This window comes from Anomaloglossus baeobatrachus, chromosome 6 (assembly GCF_048569485.1).
Source record: "Anomaloglossus baeobatrachus isolate aAnoBae1 chromosome 6, aAnoBae1.hap1, whole genome shotgun sequence".
In the NCBI taxonomy this organism is placed as follows: Eukaryota; Metazoa; Chordata; class Amphibia; order Anura; family Aromobatidae; genus Anomaloglossus; species Anomaloglossus baeobatrachus.
The window spans coordinates 124,894,599-124,914,999 of record NC_134358.1 but is presented as its reverse complement, the minus strand read 5'-3'; positions in this window follow the sequence as shown (position 1 = coordinate 124,914,999).

The window sequence follows — 20,401 nt, the reverse complement described above, 5'->3', positions numbered from 1 at the left end:
TATGTACAATATAGACCCGCTGACTTGGTGTTACGGTTCGGGGTTCTCCTGAGCCTCAAACCGCTCCTACTCCATCTTCAACTCCTGCTGCAATGCCTGCTGGCTCTCCTGCAGCACCTGTCCGCCGTTCCAGATGCCTGGCTTCTAGGCGTCAGGTGTCAAGGATCTTTGTATGTTCAAAGGCTAAGTCCCTATTTTGCCCTAAGGTGCATACGCGGGTTACTCCTGCCTCTCCTGGCTCTAAGTGTGAGATTCACACTACTGTACATGCGCGTGACATCACCAGTGATACGGTGGCCGCTGATTGGCTGCCAGTGATGTCAACAGTGACGTGGCGGACGCTGATTGGCCATCGATGACATGATTAGTGATGCAGCGGCCGCTGATTTGTCGTTGATCACGTCATTGCAGACATGGCAGTCCCGCATTGGCCACTGCCACCGCCATTGCCATCCGGTGCTTGACTTGAGGCAGGGCTTAGTTGTGAAAAGATCATAAACAATGCACATGACTGCATGTGCGTCACATATGCTCTGTGGAGCGGTTTAGAGCTGTGCAGCCATACTGCAGCATTAGCACCATTACAGTCGGTAGGCAGGGTTAGGCGGTGGTACCCGTCACGCCAAGATAATATGGTGAGGTACTGGTAGGGTCAGTCACTCCGCTTCTCCTCCACCAATCCAGTCCTTCAGTGGCAGCACAGTGGAGTTAAATGAACTGCACCTCCTGTCCTGGTGTTGCGCAGTTAACAAGGGAGATCCTGTTTCCAGCGTGTGTGCAGTTAACACCGCCTAGTGTGTGTTCTCTGAAGTTGTGTCTTCCATCCGCTCGTCCATCTGTAGCCTTATCATCTGCTCAGAGGACCTTGGGAGACGTTATTTTATGATTTTCGGCTCTAACTGTCCTCCCGCTTACCCAATTTGAGGCTAAATTAACATTTTTGTGTTAAAAAGTGAAATTTCCATTTTTTCTTTCCACTTTTTATTCATTCCTGTGAAGCACCTGAAGGGTTAATAAACTTATTGGGTGTGGTTTTGAGCAGGGGTGAAGTTTTTAGAATGAGGTCACTTTTGGGTATTTTCTGTCACTTGGGCCCCTCAAAGTCAGTTTAAATGTGATGTGGCCCCTAAAAAAATGGCTTAGTAAAATGGCTTTGTTGGAAAAATGAGAAATTCCTGATAAAATTTTAACCCTTCTAACTTCCTAACAAAAAATGATGTTTCAAAAATTGCACTGATGTAATGTAGACGTAGGAAATGTTATGTATCAATTATTTTGTGTGCCATAACTCTTTGGTTTAAGGGCATAAAAATTCAGAGTTTAAAAATTGTGAAATTTTGAAAATTTTTGATATTTTCACAAATAAATGCAAAAAATATCTTTTTAAATTTACCACTATCATGAAGTAAAATATGTCACGAAAAAACTATATCAGAATCACCGGGATCCATTGAATTGTTCCACAGTTATAATGGCATAAATTGATACTGACCAGAATTGGAAAAAAAAGGTCTGGTCCAGAAGGTGAAAATAAGGTTGGTAAAGGGGTTAAGTAGTTTAGTAGAAAACTGGAAATATAAAATACCGCCAAAATTTGATATATAATTATAAGCAAGTAATAAACTAGACAGCTGAGAGTTGTCTTCGTGTTATATGTTATTTCTTAATTTATTTTTCCTTTGTACATTATTTAATATATAAAATGTGAATCTTTTTCATTTCTAAAATGTTTTTCTTTCAACATGTGACTTGCATTTGTATCTCTAAACCCAAGTCAATGTAAAATCTCTTTTATTGCCCAGGAAAATACACAATAAAGTAAAAACTGATTAAGTCAGAATCCCAAAGGAGAGATAGCACAGTTCTAATGCAAGGAGATAAAACTTTAAAAGAAATAAACAAAGGGCTTCTCAAGAATCATTGAGACCGGCTCGGTTTCTTTTTCTGTGTACTTATCAATAGAGGACATGTTTTTTTTATTTCCATTGTTCGTTTTGAAGTAGTCCTTGAAATCATACAGATGAACTTGGTGACACAGGTTAGAGAAATGAATAGAAAATGATTTGATAACAGTAACCAATTAGAGCACATTTGTTAATTATATAATAAAATTATAAATATGACAATAGAGGAAAGTTGTATTATTATTACAATGATTGTGCAAAATAACCCCAAGAACTATAGTCATGCAGAAATTAGCAAATAATAAAACTAAAGAGATGTCAGTGGAATATAAATTATGAATGTACAATGTGATAACTATGTGTATAGTCTTTAGAAGTAGGTACAGACATACATTACACAGCCAAAGAGATCAGATCAGGGCGGAATACCTAAGGATTGGGTCACACAGCAGTCAGTATGGCGGTCAAGTGTGTAAATCTATTACTCATTGCTTTGGCATTGGTTGGTCATTGGTCAAAAGCTCATTTAGCCATCCATTAGCTCTCCTTAACGCCCTATATATATATATATATATATATATATATATATATATATATATATATCTCAAGCTAAGGATGTATTTATTCTTACCAGAAAGAGTTGAGTAAGCTGATGACAAACTCATTCTGTGGAAGTCTCTTTCTCTAGAACAAAAAGATTGTTCAGTTAAAATCCAATTGCCCTATTCTAATTATGTCCTCTGACATCTACCATCAAGTAAGACTTTGGGAGCCCTCTATAAATTTGTTCGGTCAGCAAAATACACATAAGATAACCATTACCTGTAAAGGGGATAATCAGTCACGTATCATATTGTTCATCCAAGCTATCTGAGCATCATCACGCCAAGACTAGACTGGTAGATCAGAAAGGTGGTGGAAAAAATATTAAATTGTATATTAGACTTGCACATTGTGGCTAATGATTAGCGGCCTTTGATTGATCATGCCACATATGCATGGTCTCAGCCTACCACCGATTGACAGATTACATTTTTGGCATACAGTGGTTACCTATCTACTACTGTGAACACTCATTTCTGCATAATTTCCAAATGATAGTCTGGCAAAATAGTGAAAATCATTAATTTTAGCTGACAAGTCTCAATGTATGTGACTTGCTGTGATTAATTAATAAGGCTATAGTATATTATGAGAAGGAAGTTTAACTATATTGGCGATAACCTGCCAGTAAATTGGTATATAACACAAATAGGTTGGTGTGTGCAATTTAACTATATGCCTACAGATAATGTACCACACAGAAATTATTAAAATATACTGATTGCTCTAAATGAAGGCTATCTTACAACATATATACACATGATATGTATATACAGTATATATATATCTCACGAAAATACATAACATGTAGGTGGACATATTCAAGTGGAGGTACGATGACAAATTTTTATCCATAATGTTGATGTGCAGCAGCATTGATATATTGTACATAGTTGCATAGTGTACAAGTAAATAATTATAATTTTTCAAGTAGGGTATATTGATACATCTAATTGTACTTCCAATAGGTAATTATAGCAGGCAAACTGTCTATAACATACTATAACATAGGTAACATAATTACCCAGACCGCGCAGTTAGGGATGAGTGAACGCAAACAGTATAGTTCGGGGTTCATACCAAACACCAGGTGTCCGAGGCTTGGACCCGAAAATGACCTTTTAAAAAAAGTCTTGTTCTGAGTTCAGTTGAAAGGTTGTTGAAAGGTTGCAGTGTAGTCAATCAACAGGCTTTATTGCATACAGAAGTTACCTGTGTGCTGCTATGAACAATAAAGATAAAAAGTAAGCTCTCACCTATTTTTTGATAACTAGTGCAGGTAAAAAATTAATCTACATGCTGCAACCCTCAGCTTTCAGCTTTATCTTGGCTGGTTATCAAAAAAGAGGGTATCCCAAGCCATTTTTTTAAATTACTTAAAAAATAATAAAAAAAAAATGGATTAGGGTCCTTGTTATTTTTGATAACCAGCCAAAATAACATAGAATGCTGGGAGCTGGTATTTTCAGGTTGGGAAGGGCCATGATTCTTTGCACAGCACAGAGTGGAAACATGCCGACACGATAGGTGATGCATCTCTGCTGGCCCAGCAGCATGGATCGCTACTGTAATTAGACTTCCCTGATGAATTGAACAAAAGAAACGCTTCAGGAGATAAGTTAGCAATGTGGAAGAGCCCAATCATCGCAGTTCCTGGTGTTACAGCAGGAGAACCCGGTGATCTGAGTGATGCCAGAAAGGACGTGATATGCAACTCACCCAAAACGGGGGAGATTGCTCCATATTATTTTTTTAAGCAAGAATTATTCTTCCTTTGTGTGTTTAATTATTTTGGTGAGCAATAATGCACCTTAAATATTGTACGGTGGTACCAAATTATGTATTACAAAAAAATGGTGCTAATTTGTAGGTCACTGGTGTATTAATGCATGCTTTGGCAGGCTCTTCCCAATTGCACTGTTGTGGGGGCAATTGGGATAATACTTTTGAGGTTGATGTCAGCTGGGAATTGACAGCTGACATCAAGCCCAGGGGTTAGTAATGGAGAGATGTCTATCAGACATCCTCAATACTATCCCGGAAAGTATAGAGTTAAAGAAACACACACGCAGAAAAACTACGTTTATTTGAATAAAAAGTGCTCCACACGCTCATATTCATTAATGTATTATTAAAAAATCCTGTTCTGGATGTTCCCACATAATCCAGTTGGATAATAAACACTCCCCCACATTCCCTCATTCACCAATTATTAATAAAATAAATCCTAGATGTTCCAATGTAACTCAAAGAAAAATGTCCCATGACGTCTATCAATTTTTTTGTATAATTAATTCTGCGTGCAGAGATACTTCATTTGTGGTGGAAAACTACTGTTTAGGTGTATGGCAGGGCTCAAAAGGGAAGGAGTGCTTTTTGAATTTTGTGGCTCAAAATTGTCTGGAATACATAGTGTGACGCCCAGGCCTATCAGGTCATCACAAGGGTGCTTTGCAATCTGCCCTTCTGCATGGTACCTGCTCCTCCTTGGTTACGGGTCCAGTCCATTTGGTGTTGCTACCAGCAGGTGTATCAAAATCTTGAGGAACACTCTGCACCACACCCACCAACCACCCATTGGGCAGCCTGAGGGGAATAGGGCCACCCAAATGGGGGGGATGGAAGGCAGAGATGTCAGTTGTACAGTTGGAGAGTTGGAGAGTGGAGGTGGAGCAGTGAGCTGCGGGGACAGGACAGGTCACGCTGTGGAGCTGGGCTCCTGTACCCGTCCCAGGTGCCAGACGTTGGCCTGGCCAGAAGGAGCTGGAACCCAGGTCCCAGGGGATAGTGACAGGGGGTGCGGTGCTGCTACAAAGAGCAAACCGGCTGCCTTGTGCTACAACCGGGCTGGGGCCAGGGCACAACGGGGTACGCGGACCCTAGGCTGGGAAGTAGCTTCACGCAGCCTATTAATTTACCCGACGGGAACGGAATCTTCAGTAACCGTCCCCCACCTGCTCCAGAATCGGGGTACTAGCGCAACGAGGGGGATTGGACTTCCCACAACCATCCAGAAAATCCCAAGCATAAACCCTGAGAGCAGGCTCACCTTGCTATCCACGCAGGTGAGCGGGACCCGAGTCGCTTCATGTGAGAGGGATCCACAAGTAGGATACACAGTGCCAAGGGACAAGGCTTCAGACCAACCTGCAACACCAAAAGGGCACGGACCCAGCTTAGTCGCCCAAAGAGAGCAGGATACTCAAGAGTTCGGTTTACCTGGTATCAGCGTCAGTGACTTTGGACTGTGTGAGTACCCGATATCCCTGTTCATCCGACTGGTCCCCCACTCCATCCACCACCGGGTCCCAGGACATCACTCCCCCTGCCCACGGAGGGGTTAACATCTCGAGCTGCCACACACCATCGTCCCTGGGCTCCCCCACAAACGGCAGTGGTGGTCCCTCACATTACCACACACCGTGGGTGGCGTCATGAACATTATCCCATTCACCACCCAAAACAACAACATCCCCCTTTTTATTTCCGAAGTAGCCAAGCGACCCCGCCTCGGATCCGGAGACCCCTCGAGCCACTGTGGATCCGGGTCCAAGCTGCCCGTTGGCTGTTGTGGGGACGTCACAATAGCGGACACCATGTCGCATTTGCAGTGCCCCTGATGTGCCTAAACAGTGAAACCCCCCCACAAGTGACCCCATGTTTAAACTAGACCCTTCAAGGAATCTATCTAGATGTGTAGTGAGCAGATTTAACTCACAGCTGCTTTACAGAATTTTCTAGCATTGTGCATTGAAAATAAAAAAAATACATTTTTGCTATAAAAATGTTACTTTAACCCCAAATTTTTATTTTCACGAAGGTATCAGGAAAAAAGGGACCAAACAACTTGTTGTGCAATTTCTCCTGGGTACACTGATACCCCATGTGTAATGGAAAATGTGTTGTGTGTAAATAGCAATACCCCACATGTAATAGAAAACTACTGGAGAGTGCAAAGCTGAGAAGGAAAGGCATACCATATTGGACTTCAGTATTTACTGGAATGGTTTACGGGTGCTATGTCACATTGGAAGAGCCTTTGAGATACCAAAACAGTAGAAATCCACAAGTGACACAATTTTGCAAACTATACCCTTCAATGATTTCAACTAGAGGGGTAGTGAGCATATTGATACCAAAGATGTGTCACAACTTCTATATTATTGGGCGATGAAGGAAAAATAATTCAAGTTTTACCACTAAAATGTTTTTTTTTCTAACCCTAGTTTTCCAATTTTCACAAGGGGAATAGGTACGAAAGGCTCCAAAAGGTGTACATAATTTCTCCTGAACATGGCACTACCTCACATGCGACTGTACAATACTGTTTGGCCACACTGCAGGGCTCAGTAGAGAAGGAGCGCCATTTAGCTTTTGAAGCACAGATTTTCCAAGAGTAGTTTGCAGACTCCATTTGCAGAGACTGTAAGTGCCAGAACAGCAGAAACCCTCCCAAGTGACAACATTTTGGAAATTACCTTCCCCAACACATATAGTGACTTTTTTTTTTATCTCTGGAAAACACCCATGAGTCAAATGCAGTGAATGTTGAAAAATTAAAAATAGCAAATTAGCCCTTGTAATGCTCAGTACATTGTAGTACCTATACACTGGGTTCATCTTGTGCTTCTGGAGACATACACCCCATAACTTAAGCGGGCTCTTCTCATTAAACCAATGCCAAACGTGGATATTCACAAATTGTGATGCTCAGAAGAGAGGGGGTATTTAGATTTGGGAATGCAAATTTTGCTGGATTTCTTTTGAGAGGGTGAGCCATAGCGCTTTTCTTTGTGCTGCCAGTTAGGCTACCATGTTCTTCTAGTCACTATGATTACAGCAATACTACATATATTTGTAAGATTTGCCTCTTTTACACCATAAAAACAATTTTCTAGAAAAAAAAATAGGTTTTGCATTGCTGTATTCTCAAAGTTATAGGTAATTTAATTTTTTACATCAAAGCTTGTATTTTTGTGATATCATTTTTATTTACATATAACTTTTTGATCGTGTTTTTTTCCACTTTTTGTTCAGCTGTATGTAGCAGCAAAGCAAAATGTATGTAATTTTTTTGACTTTATGTAAATATACAGATTTATTGGTATATTTTTTCATTTTTTTGTTCTTTCTCACTTTTTTTTTACATTTACTCTCTATATGGGACATTAACTTTTACTACTTTGATTGCAATAGATTATACCTGTCAGTGTGATGCTGACTGAGGCCTCTTTGACCATGCTCCTGGCATGGTCTAACAGGCATGCCGAATATGGTCTTGACAACCTTGAGTTACCATGGCAATGATTGGGCCTCAGGGATTCCAAACGGATGAGAGCGCACTGCCTCTCTCAGCCTCCTGAATGCTGCGATGACTATTGATCACTGCATGTAAGGGAAGAAATAGCGAGGGGCAGAACGAGGACGGTCCCTGGCTGTGACAGCCAGAGCTCGGCTATAACCTATGCCAAGATTCCATCGGCGATCGTGCAGGCACAGCTTTGCTATGATGTACTTAGCCAACCATGACATATAGGTATGTGAAATGTCGTGAAGGGGTTAATTCTGTTCCAAAACAATACATATGTGCATCTAGGATATAGCTTCATTAACTGCACAAATGGATGGGGGTGCTGATAAGTCTTTGGCTTTGTGACTTTTTTTGTTTCTATGGTAACGAATGTTTCATTACATGAAAGCCTTATGTGTCTAATATAAGTTTTCAAAATTTTATGTTTGTTCCTTATGACAACAGTGTTTTACGCACCTGAGAAAACAAAGTGGTGGAATCTAATGCGATATACACAGCAACTGAGAGCAGAGGAGTGATAAAATTCTTGTTTCTGCAAGGAAAATCCACAAAGGATATTCATGGTGATATGTCACAGACAGTGGGGGATCAATGCCCTCATATTTCACAGCTAAGACCTAGGTTAACAAATTTAAAATGGGTCACTTCAGCACAAATGATGAAGAACGTCCTGGACGACCGAGAGTGGTTGTTGTTACAGAGATCGTTGATGCTGTGCACAACCTCATACTGGAGAATCGACGAATTTCAGCTAAAGCAATGGCAGATATCATGGGGATTTCCCGTGAACGTGTTTGTGCCATTATCCATGAATATTTGGATATGAGGAAGCTATCTGCAAAGTGGGTCCCCAAATGTTTGACAACAGATCAGAGAAGAATGCGAGGGAAAGCTTCCAGATCCATTTGTCAGCGTTTCCAGACTAACTGGTCACTATGGTTGAGACCTGGATTTATTTGTATGACCCTGAATACAAGGAGCAGTCAAAAGAGTGGAGGCACAGTGGTTCTCCTCATCCAAAGTTGTTAAGGGTGCAAAAATCAGCCACTAAGGTGATGGTGTCTGTATTCTGAGATAAGGACGTGCTGCTAGTGGATTACCTTCAAAAGGGTTCCACCATCAATGCAGGGCATTACATTGAACGTTTGGACCAATTGAAGGCAGTTATGAAGGCCAAAAGGCATGACTAGCTGTCCAAAGGAATCTTGTTCCTGCAAGACAAAACCTCTGCTCACATTGCACAAGCGACCACGGCAAACCTAGCAGAGCTGGGCTTCCAGCTGGTTCACCACTCACCTTGTTCACCAGATCTAGCTCCCTCCAACTATCATCTGTTTCCAAAGTGAAGAAACATCTCAAGGATACCAAATTTCACACCATTTCTGATGCCACGGCTGCTATGGATGTCTGGTTTGAGGCACAACCTTCTTTTTGCTAGGCTTACAGAACTTGAAATACCAATGTAAGAAGTGTGTTGACATCAGTAGAAAGTATAAGGAATAAATGCAAAGTTTCATCATCCTATCTCGTTTCTTTCTGGGTAAAACCAAAGACTTATCAGCAGCTCCTCGTACAAATGCTTATATAACCTCACACAAAGCCTTGACTTTCTTCATAGCATCAGGGATTGTCATGATGTTTTTGTATTTCTTTGAGATTGTAGCTTGGGGTCAAAAAGCTAAATCCTCTAACATGAAAAACATTAGTTCATTGTATTTAATAAAGGCAAACACAAATTGATTAAATGTAGTGTACGAGTACATGAATCCATAAAAATACTATAACTAAAAGGAGAGGGTGAAATAATATTCATGCTTCAAAATTAACACTTTTTCGTCCCAATTTTCACCGTTATATTTATGTTATCAGATTTTCCATATATAGCTAAGTTTCATAAACAATGGCTATTTAGCAAAGATCAACTAATCAAATTTGTGTTGAATTTTTAGTAATTCACTGAAGCTGGTGAATTTGAACAATATTTCATTTGGATCTTGCAAATATCTCTAAAATGGGTCTTATAATTTTACATATTGCATCACGAGGAGCAGGATCACATGCCAGGTGAGCTCCCCATAATTCCTTGTAGCAGTCACATGATAAAATATAGTTTTGTCATTTGAGGAAGGAGCAGATAGCTCTGAAATATGTCATACATTCATGCAGCAGTAATTCAATCACACATACACACAGAGTCAGAGTGGCTAACAGAGAAACCTCCAGTAATACCAGTGCAGGCTGTCGTTACCTGCATTGAACTCCGGAGCTCTCACCTTAGCTCCGGAGTGCAGCCTGGACTGAACTCAGGGTTTGCAGGACTGAACCATGAATACCGACTTATTCCCTTGCGATTGCGGTTCAGTTCATGACAGCTGCAGACAAGCCAGGCTGAACTCTGGAGTTCTCACCTGAGCTCTGGAGTGCAGCCCAGCCTGTCCGCAGCTGTCATGAACTGAACCGCAATCGTCGAGGAATAAGTTGGCGCTCACGGTTCAGGCCTGCAAACCCTGAGTTCAGTCCAGGCTGCACTCCGGAGCTCAGGTGAAAGCTCCGGATTTCAATGCAGGTAACCACAATCAGGCCTGGTATTACTGGAGGTTTCTCCGGTAGCCAGTCTGACACTGCACCCACATCTTTAAAGTCATTGTCCGGACTATAGTAATAAGTCTGCAGTCCCTCTATGTGTCACCCTATGTGACTACAGACTTATGAATCCTTTCAAAAGCTATGTAAAGGTTCCTTTACACACTGAGACTTTCTAGCGATCCCACCGGCGATCCCAACCTGGCCGGGATCGCAACAAAGTCTCTGGTGAGTCGCTGGTGAGCTGTCAAACAGGCAGACCTGGCCAACGACGCAGCAGCGATGCGGACCTGCAGAATGACCTAGCTGGTCATTGGGGACGTGTTAAAGCAGCTATTTGAAAGGGAAGTCGCTAACAAAGTCATTGTAACGGTGTCAAACACACCGATGCATGCTGCTCAGCGGGAAACAAAGGACCAAAAAATGGTCCTGAAACATTTGTAGCGATCAGCAACCTCACAGCGGGGGCCAGGTCGCTGATGCGTTTCACACACTGCAATGTCGCTGGGGAGGTCGCTATTGCGTCACAAAACCGGTGACGTTACAGCGATGTCGTTAGTAGAGATGAGCGAAACGGTCGCGGTTCGGCTCGAGGTTGGTTCGCCGAACGGACCTCCCGTTCGAGTTCGGTTCGTCGAACGTTCGACGAACCGAACTCGAACTGCATAGGAAACAATGGCAGGCAATCACAAACACAGAAAAACACCTAGAAAACACCCTCAAAGGTGTCCAAAAGGTCACAAACAACTCACAACACATGGGAAAGTGACAAGGACATATACTCATGCGAAAACAAAAGAGCTGGACAAGGAAAAAGAGGAGGACACACAGATATATGAGTATATGCAAGGAAACATCGATTCCATTAATGTGCAACTTGAGCCCTGCTCATTCTTGGCTTCCAATCTTGATAAATTGCCTGAGCTCGCCACGTACGTCTTGGGGATCTTGTCGTGTCCTGCAGCCAGCGTTCTCTCGGAACCTGTCTTCAGTGCTGCTGTGGGTCTGCTGGCAGATAAGCACACGTGTCTGTCCACTGACAATGTGGACATGGCTCTCAGAGGACTTTTCTTCCCCTGGGTCAGCCAGGGGACGGGAAAGGCACGCGTATTTTTGAGAGTGCTTCATGCAAAGCATCTTTTTCTTTTTCAAAAGGGAGCTCAACCGATGCCAGTCAAGTGGGGTGTGTGTGGCCCAGTGAGTGGCAACCAGGGAGACTGTGGTTGGAGTCCCCTCGCTGTGTCTCTAAAAGAACCAAGATGAACAAGTCATGGCTCTCAGAGGACTTTTCTTCCCCTGGGTCAGCCAGGGGACGGGAAAGGCACGCGTATTTTTGAGAGTGCTTCATGCAAAGCATCTTTTTCTTTTTCAAAAGGGGGCTCAACCGATGCCAGTCAAGTGGGGTGTGTGTGGCCCAGTTAGTGGAAACGAGGGAGACTGTGGTTGGAGTCCCCTCGCTGTGTCTCTAAAAGAACCAAGATGAACAAGTCATGGCTCTCAGAGGACTTTTCTTCCCCTGGGTCAGCCAGGGGACGGGAAAGGCACGCGTATTTTTGAGAGTGCTTCATGCAAAGCATCTTTTTCTTTTTCAAAAGGGAGCTCAACCGATGCCAGTCAAGTGGGGTGTGTGTGGCCCAGTGAGTGGAAACGAGGGAGACTGTGGTTGGAGTCCCCTCGCTGTGTCTCTAAAAGAACCAAGATGAACAAGTCATGGCTCTCAGAGGACTTTTCTTCCCCTGGGTCAGCCAGGGGACGGGAAAGGCACGCGTATTTTTGAGAGTGCTTCATGCAAAGCATCTTTTTCTTTTTCAAAAGGGAGCTCAACCGATGCCAGTCAAGTGGGGTGTGTGTGGCCCAGTGAGTGGCATCCAGGGAGACTGTGGTTGGAGTCCCCTCGCTGTGTCTCTAAAAGAACCAAGATGAACAAGTCATGGCTCTCAGAGGACTTTTCTTCCCCTGGGTCAGCCAGGGGACGGGAAAGGCACGCGTATTTTTGAGAGTGCTTCATGCAAAGCATCTTTTTCTTTTTCAAAAGGGAGCTCAACCGATGCCAGTCAAGTGGGGTGTGTGTGGCCCAGTGAGTGGCAACCAGGGAGACTGTGGTTGGAGTCCCCTCGCTGTGTCTCTAAAAGAACCAAGATGAACAAGTCATGGCTCTCAGAGGACTTTTCTTCCCCTGGGTCAGCCAGGGGACGGGAAAGGCACGCGTATTTTTGAGAGTGCTTCATGCAAAGCATCTTTTTCTTTTTCAAAAGGGGGCTCAACCGATGCCAGTCAAGTGGGGTGTGTGTGGCCCAGTTAGTGGAAACGAGGGAGACTGTGGTTGGAGTCCCCTCGCTGTGTCTCTAAAAGAACCAAGATGAACAAGTCATGGCTCTCAGAGGACTTTTCTTCCCCTGGGTCAGCCAGGGGACGGGAAAGGCACGCGTATTTTTGAGAGTGCTTCATGCAAAGCATCTTTTTCTTTTTCAAAAGGGAGCTCAACCGATGCCAGTCAAGTGGGGTGTGTGTGGCCCAGTGAGTGGAAACGAGGGAGACTGTGGTTGGAGTCCCCTCGCTGTGTCTCTAAAAGAACCAAGATGAACAAGTCATGGCTCTCAGAGGACTTTTCTTCCCCTGGGTCAGCCAGGGGACGGGAAAGGCACGCGTATTTTTGAGAGTGCTTCATGCAAAGCATCTTTTTCTTTTTCAAAAGGGAGCACAACCGATGCCAGTCAAGTGGGGTGTGTGTGGCCCAGTGAGTGGAAACGAGGGAGACTGTGGTTGGAGTCCCCTCGCTGTGTCTCTAAAAGAACCAAGATGAACAAGTCATGGCTCTCAGAGGACTTTTCTTCCCCTGGGTCAGCCAGGGGACGGGAAAGGCACGCGTATTTTTGAGAGTGCTTCATGCAAAGCATCTTTTTCTTTTTCAAAAGGGAGCTCAACCGATGCCAGTCAAGTGGGGTGTGTGTGGCCCAGTGAGTGGCAACCAGGGAGACTGTGGTTGGAGTCCCCTCGCTGTGTCTCTAAAAGAACCAAGATGAACAAGTCATGGCTCTCAGAGGACTTTTCTTCCCCTGGGTCAGCCAGGGGACGGGAAAGGCACGCGTATTTTTGAGAGTGCTTCATGCAAAGCATCTTTTTCTTTTTCAAAAGGGAGCTCAACCGATGCCAGTCAAGTGGGGTGTGTGTGGCCCAGTGAGTGGCAACGAAGGAGACTGTGGTTGGAGTCCCCTCGCTGTGTTTCTAAAAGACCCAAAATGAACAAATCATGGCTCTCAGAGGACTTTTCTTCCCCTGGGTCAGCCAGGGGACGGGAAAGGCACGCGTATTTTTGAGAGTGCTTCATGCAAAGCATCTTTTTCTTTTTCAAAAGGGAGCTCAACCGATGCCAGTCAAGTGGGGTGTGTGTGGCCCAGTGAGTGGCAACCAGGGAGACTGTGGTTGGAGTCCCCTCGCTGTGTATCTAAAAGAACCAAGATGAACAAGTCATGGCTCTCAGAGGACTTTTCTTCCCCTGGGTCAGCCAGGGGACGGGAAAGGCACGCGTATTTTTGAGAGTGCTTCATGCAAAGCATCTTTTTCTTTTTCAAAAGGGGGCTCAACCGATGCCAGTCAAGTGGGGTGTGTGTGGCCCAGTTAGTGGAAACGAGGGAGACTGTGGTTGGAGTCCCCTCGCTGTGTCTCTAAAAGAACCAAGATGAACAAGTCATGGCTCTCAGAGGACTTTTCTTCCCCTGGGTCAGCCAGGGGACGGGAAAGGCACGCGTATTTTTGAGAGTGCTTCATGCAAAGCATCTTTTTCTTTTTCAAAAGGGAGCTCAACCGATGCCAGTCAAGTGGGGTGTGTGTGGCCCAGTGAGTGGAAACGAGGGAGACTGTGGTTGGAGTCCCCTCGCTGTGTCTCTAAAAGAACCAAGATGAACAAGTCATGGCTCTCAGAGGACTTTTCTTCCCCTGGGTCAGCCAGGGGACGGGAAAGGCACGCGTATTTTTGAGAGTGCTTCATGCAAAGCATCTTTTTCTTTTTCAAAAGGGAGCTCAACCGATGCCAGTCAAGTGGGGTGTGTGTGGCCCAGTGAGTGGCAACGAGGGAGACTGTGGTTGGAGTCCCCTCGCTGTGTCTCTAAAAGAACCAAGATGAACAAGTCATGGCTCTCAGAGGACTTTTCTTCCCCTGGGTCAGCCAGGGGACGGGAAAGGCACGCGTATTTTTGAGAGTGCTTCATGCAAAGCATCTTTTTCTTTTTCAAAAGGGAGCTCAACCGATGCCAGTCAAGTGGGGTGTGTGTGGCCCAGTGAGTGGAAACGAGGGAGACTGTGGTTGGAGTCCCCTCGCTGTGTCTCTAAAAGAACCAAGATGAACAAGTCATGGCTCTCAGAGGACTTTTCTTCCCCTGGGTCAGACAGGGGACGGGAAAGGCACGCGTATTTTTGAGAGTGCTTCATGCAAAGCATCTTTTTCTTTTTCAAAAGGGAGCTCAACCGATGCCAGTCAAGTGGGGTGTGTGTGGCCCAGTGAGTGGAAACGAGGGAGACTGTGGTTGGAGTCCCCTCGCTGTGTCTCTAAAAGAACCAAGATGAACAAGTCATGGCTCTCAGAGGACTTTTCTTCCCCTGGGTCAGCCAGGGGACGGGAAAGGCACGCGTATTTTTGAGAGTGCTTCATGCAAAGCATCTTTTTCTTTTTCAAAAGGGAGCTCAACCGATGCCAGTCAAGTGGGGTGTGTGTGGCCCAGTGAGTGGCAACGAGGGAGACTGTGGTTGGAGTCCCCTCGCTGTGTCTCTAAAAGAACCAAGATGAACAAGTCATGGCTCTCAGAGGACTTTTCTTCCCCTGGGTCAGCCAGGGGACGGGAAAGGCACGCGTATTTTTGAGAGTGCTTCATGCAAAGCATCTTTTTCTTTTTCAAAAGGGAGCTCAACCGATGCCAGTCAAGTGGGGTGTGTGTGGCCCAGTGAGTGGCAACCAGGGAGACTGTGGTTGGAGTCCCCTCGCTGTGTCTCTAAAAGAACCAAGATGAACAAGTCATGGCTCTCAGAGGACTTTTCTTCCCCTGGGTCAGCCAGGGGACGGGAAAGGCACGCGTATTTTTGAGAGTGCTTCATGCAAAGCATCTTTTTCTTTTTCAAAAGGGAGCTCAACCGATGCCAGTCAAGTGGGGTGTGTGTGGCCCAGTGAGTGGCAACGAAGGAGACTGTGGTTGGAGTCCCCTCGCTGTGTTTCTAAAAGACCCAAAATGAACAAATCACGGCTCTCAGAGGACTTTTCTTCCCCTGGGTCAGCCAGGGGACGGGAAAGGCACGCGTATTTTTGAGAGTGCTTCATGCAAAGCATCTTTTTCTTTTTCAAAAGGGGGCTCAACCGATGCCAGTCAAGTGGGGTGTGTGTGGCCCAGTTAGTGGAAACGAGGGAGACTGTGGTTGGAGTCCCCTCGCTGTGTCTCTAAAAGAACCAAGATGAACAAGTCATGGCTCTCAGAGGACTTTTCTTCCCCTGGGTCAGCCAGGGGACGGGAAAGGCACGCGTATTTTTGAGAGTGCTTCATGCAAAGCATCTTTTTCTTTTTCAAAAGGGAGCTCAACCGATGCCAGTCAAGTGGGGTGTGTGTGGCCCAGTGAGTGGAAACGAGGGAGACTGTGGTTGGAGTCCCCTCGCTGTGTCTCTAAAAGAACCAAGATGAACAAGTCATGGCTCTCAGAGGACTTTTCTTCCCCTGGGTCAGCCAGGGGACGGGAAAGGCACGCATATTTTTGAGAGTGCTTCATGCAAAGCATCTTTTTCTTTTTCAAAAGGGAGCTCAACCGATGCCAGTCAAGTGGGGTGTGTGTGGCCCAGTGAGTGGCAACCAGGGAGACTGTGGTTGGAGTCCCCTCGCTGTGTCTCTAAAAGAACCAAGATGAACAAGTCATGGCTCTCAGAGGACTTTTCTTCCCCTGGGTCAGCCAGGGGACGGGAAAGGCACGCGTATTTTTGAGAGTGCTTCATGCAAAGCATCTTTTTCTTTTTCAAAAGGGAGCTCAACCGATGCCAGTCAAGTGGGGTGTGTGTGGCCCAGTGAGTGGAAACGAGGGAGACTGTGGTTGGAGTCCCCTCGCTGTGTCTCTAAAAGAACCAAGATGAACAAGTCATGGCTCTCAGAGGACTTTTCTTCCCCTGGGTCAGCCAGGGGACGGGGAAAGGCACGCGTATTTTTGAGAGTGCTTCATGCAAAGCATCTTTTTCTTTTTCAAAAGGGAGCTCAACCGATGCCAGTCAAGTGGGGTGTGTGTGGCCCAGTGAGTGGCAACGAGGGAGACTGTGGTTGGAGTCCCCTCGCTGTGTCTCTAAAAGAACCAAGATGAACAAGTCATGGCTCTCAGAGGACTTTTCTTCCCCTGGGTCAGCCAGGGGACGGGAAAGGCACGCGTATTTTTGAGAGTGCTTCATGCAAAGCATCTTTTTCTTTTTCAAAAGGGAGCTCAACCGATGCCAGTCAAGTGGGGTGTGTGTGGCCCAGTGAGTGGCAACCAGGGAGACTGTGGTTGGAGTCCCCTCGCTGTGTCTCTAAAAGAACCAAGATGAACAAGTCATGGCTCTCAGAGGACTTTTCTTCCCCTGGGTCAGCCAGGGGACGGGAAAGGCACGCGTATTTTTGAGAGTGCTTCATGCAAAGCATCTTTTTCTTTTTCAAAAGGGAGCTCAACCGATGCCAGTCAAGTGGGGTGTGTGTGGCCCAGTGAGTGGCAACGAAGGAGACTGTGGTTGGAGTCCCCTCGCTGTGTTTCTAAAAGACCCAAAATGAACAAATCATGGCTCTCAGAGGACTTTTCTTCCCCTGGGTCAGCCAGGGGACGGGAAAGGCACGCGTATTTTTGAGAGTGCTTCATGCAAAGCATCTTTTTCTTTTTCAAAAGGGGGCTCAACCGATGCCAGTCAAGTGGGGTGTGTGTGGCCCAGTTAGTGGAAACGAGGGAGACTGTGGTTGGAGTCCCCTCGCTGTGTCTCTAAAAGAACCAAGATGAACAAGTCATGGCTCTCAGAGGACTTTTCTTCCCCTGGGTCAGCCAGGGGACGGGAAAGGCACGCGTATTTTTGAGAGTGCTTCATGCAAAGCATCTTTTTCTTTTTCAAAAGGGAGCTCAACCGATGCCAGTCAAGTGGGGTGTGTGTGGCCCAGTGAGTGGAAACGAGGGAGACTGTGGTTGGAGTCCCCTCGCTGTGTCTCTAAAAGAACCAAGATGAACAAGTCATGGCTCTCAGAGGACTTTTCTTCCCCTGGGTCAGCCAGGGGACGGGAAAGGCACGCGTATTTTTGAGAGTGCTTCATGCAAAGCATCTTTTTCTTTTTCAAAAGGGGGCTCAACCGATGCCAGTCAAGTGGGGTGTGTGTGGCCCAGTTAGTGGAAACGAGGGAGACTGTGGTTGGAGTCCCCTCGCTGTGTCTCTAAAAGAACCAAGATGAACAAGTCATGGCTCTCAGAGGACTTTTCTTCCCCTGGGTCAGCCAGGGGACGGGAAAGGCACGCGTATTTTTGAGAGTGCTTCATGCAAAGCATCTTTTTCTTTTTCAAAAGGGAGCTCAACCGATGCCAGTCAAGTGGGGTGTGTGTGGCCCAGTGAGTGGAAACGAGGGAGACTGTGGTTGGAGTCCCCTCGCTGTGTTATACATGCTTTTAGAAGGGCATGACATGGCTTGGAGGTTGACTTTCATAAAATGCAAACTGTTGGCTACCAAAATGCTGCCTTTCCAACAACTGTGGTTATAGGCAATGAGGAACATACTGATGAAGATGAGACGCAGATACCCGATTGGGATGACAACTTAAATATTCGGTCAGGGCAAGAAGAGGCTCGGTCTGAGGGGGAGGGGAGTGCAAACACAACAATTGATGATGAAGTTCTAGATCCCACCTACTGTCAACCCCCAGTCAGGCACTCGAGGAGGTCAACAGAGGCGGTGGAGGATGATGCAACCGACGACGAAATTACCTTGCGCCTTCCTGGACAGAGTCGGAGCACTGGTAGCACGTCTACAACTGCATCCTCAGCCACCACTCTGCCTATGAGCATTATTCGGGGTGCATCAACAGGTCGCATGGCCTCTAAGCCTTGCCTAGCCTGTTCCTTTTTTGACATAGAAAAAGATCGCCCAAATCATGTGATATGTAAAATTTGTCATGATTCTCTTAGTAGAGGTCAAAACCTCAGCAGTTTGACAACTTCTTCCATGAATCGTCACATGAATAAATATCATAGGTCCCGGTGGGAAGCTCACTGTGCTGCAATGCGGCCTAGCGGAGCGAACCATCCACCGCCCGCCCCTTCCAGTGCATCCGCGCGCTCTTCATCTTCTAGGACTGTGGGGACAGCTGTCACACCTGTTTTTCCACGCAAAACTTCCACCACTGTAACCGCAACAGGCAGTTTGCTTGGTAGGTCGTCAGTTGGTTTGGAAGGGGAAACAAGTGAGTGTGTACAGCTCTCTCAGACATCGATAGCACCTACGTTGGATGAAGGCAACATCATGTCTCCGCCTGCACTTTCCTCACAAACCTGCATTTTTCCAGGGACACCCTACTCAACACCGTCTACACACAGCAGCCAGATCTCTGTCCCTCAGATGTGGTCAAATAAAAGGCCACTTCCTCCGACCCATGACAAAGCTAAGAGGTTGACTCTATCCCTCTGTAAGCTGTTGGCTACCGAAATGCTGCCTTTCCGCCTAGTGGACACACAGGATTTTAGAGACCTTATGTCTGTCGCTGTGCCCCAGTACCAGATGCCTAGTCGCCACTACTTCTCTAAGAAAGGTGTGCCCGCGCTACACCAGCATGTCGCACACAACATCACCGCTTCCTTGAGAAACTCTGTGTGTGAACGGGTGCATTTCACCACCGATACTTGGACCAGTAAGCATGGACAGGGACGTTACATGTCGCTGACTGGGCACTGGGTAACTATGTTGATAGATGGTGAAGGGTCTGCTGCACAAGTCTTGCCGTCCCCACGACTTGTGTGTCAATCCTCTGTCTGTCCAAGTTCCGCCACTGCTTCTGCATCCTCCACCTCATCTGGGTCCTCCACCTCCGCCCCAAGCCTGCCTGGTCAGGCCACCAGCGTTCTCACTGCGCAGAAGGAATCACGCACCCCTCATTACTATGCTGGCAGCAGAGCGCAACGGCATCAGGCGGTCTTTAGCTTGACATGTCTTGGGAATAAGAGTCACACAGCTGAGGAGTTGTGGTCAGCTCTGCGGTCCGAGTTTAATAAATGGTTGTCTCCACTCAACCTGCAGCCTGGTAAGGCCGTGTGCGACAATGCTGCAAACCTGGGTGCGGCCCTTCGCCTGGGCAAGGTGACACACGTGCCTTGTATGGCTCACGTGTTGAACCTTGTTGTCCAGCAATTTTTAACACACTATCCCGGCCTAGATGGCCTTCTGACCAGGGCACGTAAACTGTCTGCAGTGCTCACTTCCGCCGTTCAACCGCCGCAGCTGAGCGACTTGCATCGCTCCAGAAGTCTTTCGGCCTGCCGGTTCATCGCCTGAAATGCGATGTGGCGACACGCTGGAATTCAACTCTCCACATGTTACAGCGACTGTGGCAGCACCGGCGAGCCCTGGTGCAATACGTCATGATGTATAGCCTGGGCCAACGAGATGCAGAAGTGGGGCAGATCACCCTGATGGAGTGATCTCAGATCAAGGACCTATGCACCGTTCTGCACAGTTTCGACATGGCGACGAATATGTTTAGCGCTGACAATGCCATTATCAGCATGACGATTACAGTCATTTACATGCTGGAGCACACGCTAAACACTATTCGGAGTCAGGGGGTGGGACAACAGGAAGGGGAGGAACTACAGGAGGATTCATATGCGCAAGACACAACAACATCACCAAGGTCCAGACGTTCATCATCACCAACGCGGCAGGCATGGGACCATGGGGGACAGGGATCAACAAGGGCGCATGGTAGCAGGCGAGATGTTGAGGAAGGTGCAGGAGGACATGAAGATATGGAGGACGAACTG